The sequence below is a fragment of the Phocoena phocoena genome, chromosome 4 (genome assembly GCF_963924675.1).
Source record: "Phocoena phocoena chromosome 4, mPhoPho1.1, whole genome shotgun sequence".
NCBI lineage: Eukaryota > Metazoa > Chordata > Mammalia > Artiodactyla > Phocoenidae > Phocoena > Phocoena phocoena.
This window is the reverse complement of record NC_089222.1, coordinates 87,159,675-87,164,595: the sequence shown is the minus strand read 5'-3', so window position 1 is coordinate 87,164,595 and position 4,921 is coordinate 87,159,675.

Below are 4,921 nucleotides of genomic sequence, written 5' to 3'. Positions count from 1 at the left end.
ACATTATAACATGACATATGTACACTATTCATGGTGAGCTAGTATGTCTAAATTATCAAGATTTCTGTATAAGTGATTATAAATACAAATATAGCATCAAACAATATTTTAAACCCAGATGTTATTTTTAAGAGGTTTTTTTTGAAAAACAAATATTTTATTATGTGTAAATGAGTAATATTCACCCAGTTTATTCAAATGACACAAGTACTTAGTGAGAGATTTGAAACTACCTGTTTCACAGATATTCAGAGCATGACAATCTGACCAATGCTTAAAAGAACCAATTTCTTTCCTGTGTTTTCAACTGCAGTAGAGCCAGCTAAATGTTCATCCAACTTTTCAAACTAATTTATCTCAGTGGAAAAAATAACCCAACTGATTTTTTTGTTCCTCCCTTTCCCCACTGTGTTTTTCCAGCATCCTGATAGCTGTACTTTCATATGCCCAAATACTAGATAATATTTTGGCTTGCTAGAAGGAAAATGTTATAAGTGTCAGAGCTGTTCAAAGATGAAGAGAGATGTATGCAGAAGCAGTAAGCTCCCTGTTGGAGGTGTTAAAATAGGGGCTCCTTAGCAGAGAATTTAAGCATTAGGTGAGTGGCTAACTCAGGTGAAAGTTTAGCCTGTAGGAGTCTACGGTTACTATGATTACTATGTATGAACTGATGAATTTCCCTGGCTTCTTTCTGAGAAAAATTTACTTGAAATGTTTGTCATCAGAGTTTACCTCTAAAGGCACAAGGTAGAGAAGCAAGTGTCATCATAACACAGAAATATTTACTAGTGGGCTGTTCACTTACAAAGTTAGTTCCAAAACATTTTTCTCCATATAACAACTTTGCCCATCAATTAGCACCTTTATCTAATAAGAAGTGATAAAGAACTGCTGAAATTACATGCAGAGATATTAACAAATAGATCTGGCAGAAGAGAAAATCAACAAGAATGGGAAAAAAAAATGGTACCTCAAGGGAAAATTATTTGGATATCAACAGATTAAGTCTTTTAGAATATCAGTTAAGCCATTGAAAAGCTATTGAATAAGCTTAAAAATGTGATCCTCATGGGGACCGTGCTGTAAAAGTCCAACTGTAAAGTGATGGGTACTAGGTCACATTATGCAGTTTTGTTGGGAAAATCTTACTCTCCCCCAAATCAATAGGTGAGTCACTCCATCATCCTAAGAATTCAGTGCACGGAGTTCCCTGGTGGCCTAGTGGTTAGGATTCTGGGCTTTCACTGCCATGGCTGGGTTCCAACCCTGGTTGGGGAACTGAGATCCTGCAAGCTGCGTAGCGCAGCCAAAAAGAAAAGAAATTTAGCGCACATTTGCAATTACAACTCAATTTATTAAAGCTGAAATAAACTTCATATTTTCCTTTCAGATTTCAAGATAAGGTTGCAAACAAACTTTAAATTATTTGCTATGACATTTAGTACCTGTTGAGATGGGTTGATTCTAATGGCTTTTTTTCAGGATTAAATTTTTGTTGAGTAACATGGACCTCCTGCACTTTCACAAAGAGCTCCTCCAAACAATCTGAAAACAAACATGTAAAATGAGATGCATTGTACTAATAATTTTTAGGAAATTATTTAAAGTTTCCTACCGTACACAAATCTACAGCAGAAATAGCCGATGTATGTCAACCTCAAAGGGAAAAATCTAAGCCTGTTAAAAAAAAAAATCTAATCTGAAGCTTTTTTGGAAATCTAAGATAATTCCATTAATTAATTATACCAAAAACAGTTTGCGCAAGGCAGGAAGCATCCCCTGGGATGTCTGTTCTTGAATGCAATGACTATGGCTCATATTTTTAGGTGATTCAGCATACCTACAGTCAGGTATTTCTCCTGGACTAGGTCGGTCCCCCCTCTGCCTGTGACCTCTGCTCCATGAACCCTGCCTTGGCCTCTTGACCTACCTCTGGGGTTTCGGGGTCCAGCACATCAGTCTGAGTACCTACTAGAGTCAATTTCTACTGCCACAATCCTCACAGGTATGTTGACCTAAATAAAGAGGTAAACTGAGGCAAACTCAAAAAAATGAGTTTACTTGGGAATAGTGGAGGAATTGCAATTTGGGACAAGCAAATTACAGCAAGCTACAGGTGAGTCAGTTGAGGGTTTGTAACAGGTTGTATTTGTAGGCAGGGGATGTAGAGGGGAGAGTTCAGTTAGAGTCAGTTAAAATCAAAAACAAACGAAGACCAGACTTGAAAACTTCCGAGCAGACAAAATCAGTCTAGTCACACAAACAAAGCTTGATCCAGCCCACTTTGTGAGACTGACACGACCTGGGTCATCTCTTGTTCGTGCCTTTGGCAAAACTTCTCACGGTTGATGTGAGACAACCTCTGATCAACCCCCATCATCTGAGAGAATTCTCACACTATCAGTTTTCTGTAAATCAGGCGTTTATAGGAAATTAGTCTCTTAGTTCATAAGTTTTGTCTTCCTGAGGGCATGTGTGTGAGATTCTCCCTTTATCCTCCAGTTTCAGGTTAAATTCTTCCACCGGTATTACCTAGGGTTCTTAAAGTAAATCTATCTCTACCCCAAGGCTCCATCTTAACAGTAAATTATCAAGAAAGACTGCTTTGGACAGGCACAACGTCTAGTTTACCGGAAGCCAATTTGGTTCTTTCCTAGTTACAGAGTAACACCCCAGGAGAGAGTTGGGAGGTCAGGAAATCCTGGTACTGAGGTGGACATTTAGATCTTCTCATAATTGAGCTAGGAAGACTTTGGAGGAAGAGTCAGAAAAGACAGAGCCTCAAATGCACACAAGAGCCCAAAGACCAGCCCAAACAGCCTTTCAAGGCACCTTCCTTGCCCTTTACAGAGCTTATGACCTCACATGTTGGCCATAAACACACTGGCTTCTGGGCCAAGGCAGCAAGGTGAGGCTTTTGCAAAAGGGCCCTTAGGTAGCGTTCTCTGTGGGAGTTTTTCGCTTATTTGCTCATCATTGGGAGAAAGGGTTTAACCTCTGGCTGCCTTCCTTTATTACATAATCCATTCATCACTGAGGGCCCAACCTAGTTGCTGGTTGCTTATTTGGATGAAGAGAATTTTAAATCCTGGACTTTGAATTCTTTAAAAGCTTATCTGGGTGGCTTAGTGTCATTTTCCTCTATGTTGGTAAATTCATGCCAAATGTGTTTATTTAATGTGATGACTTTTACATGAAGTAATAAGACAAAGTCTTCAGCTACCTATTTTGCTCCTACTTAATTAGATCTCCTTGCGTTGGGAATGGGAAACCCAGTCCCCTGTTTCCTCCTGGCTCTAAATAAACCCAGAGCAAACCCTGAAAGCTCCTCTGTGGGACATACCACGGCAGTGTCTCACACTTTCTGGAGTTCATCATGGAAATGTGATAGAGATTAGAAATATGTAGACCCTTCTTTGTGCTGTCTTCCAGACACCCTGTGAGGGCTGGCAAAAATGTTCTTATTCTCCAAATATTCACTGGCATGAATTTGCGTAATAAAATTATGTTTGGGGTTTGTCGTTGTTTTTTTTTTTTAAATGAACATCTGTTATTCTCTTTCAGTCTAAAGGTTCTGAACCCAGCTGGGCAGGGCAGCTTGGCTTCTTCCACTACCTCTGCAGAGTCACAAATGGAGCCTGTCATCTGTCAGCTGCTTGTTGATTGGCTGACAGGCCACCACTCGTCTCCCACAGCTGTTTTGGCTCTGAGAGGCTCCAGGGTGGGGAGGGAGGGAGTCAGGGTCAGTTTGTTCTGTGCCTGTAGCCCATGGGAGTTCCAGGAGCGGGGATATTTAATTAAGCTGCTCTGAGCAGCCATTACTGGACTTTGTGTGTATGTGAAGCAGGCAGAGGGTCTGGTCTGTGCCTTTTAAAACGGTGGGTCATAGCCGCTTAGTGCTTAGAGCAATTGTTTCTTTGTTTTTTTTTTTTTGCATTACGCAGGCCTCTCACTGTAGTGGCCTCTCCCGTTGCGGATCACAGGCTCCGGACGCGCAGGCTCAGCAGCCATGGCTCATGGGCCCAGCCGCTCCGCGGCATGTGGGATCTTCCCGGACCGGGGCACGAACCCGCGTCCCCTGCATTGGCAGGCGGACCCTCAACCACTGCGCCACCAGGGAAGCCCAGAGCAATTGTTTTTACCTCCTGGTGTCTCTCTTCCCTATGTCTATGATATACATTATAGATAATGTGACCTGCGCTAAGGCAAATGAGAGATGTAGTTGCAATGAGTGCTTTATTTTCACCAAGGAAATATGCTCTTTGGATCTACATTATGAGTTCCATGTTATTCATAAAAGGAAGTTTATTTTCTTTATGCCTCAGCACCAGCAAATACACAAATGCTTCAAGTTCCACAGACCACTCCAACTCTGATAGCTTCAGGACCCTGGCTTTCAAGAGGACCAAAGTATAAGACCCTGAAGCTCTTTCCCCGAACCCTTGAGCCAAATCATACCAGTAGTCGTAACCATCCATTTGACACACTGTTGTAGGATGATTACTCTTTCTGACTCACAGCTCCAGTCTTGTTACTGTCTTACACAAACCCCTTTAATGACTTGCAGCTGCCAACAATACAGGTCACACTCTAGCTCGGCGTTCAAAGTCCTCTATGATCTGATCTTAAACCGCTCGTCCGAATTCTTGTTGCCAACTACTGCCATTAGTGCCTTCTTCAATCTAGCCAAAATACACCACATATGTTTTCTTTGTTGCCCCTTGATGATCTCCCCCTTCTGTACTTTTGCTTACTCTGTTGGCTGATCTCAAGTCCAGATGTCCCCTAACTGTCAAGTCCAAATGCACCTGCTGCATAGAGTCTTCCCAGCTGAGCCCACCTCTGCCACCTCCAGATATCCAATAACTCTCCCCGCCCTCTCTCAAAGCACATTTTAGTATTGGGAAGTCCAAAAAGTTCG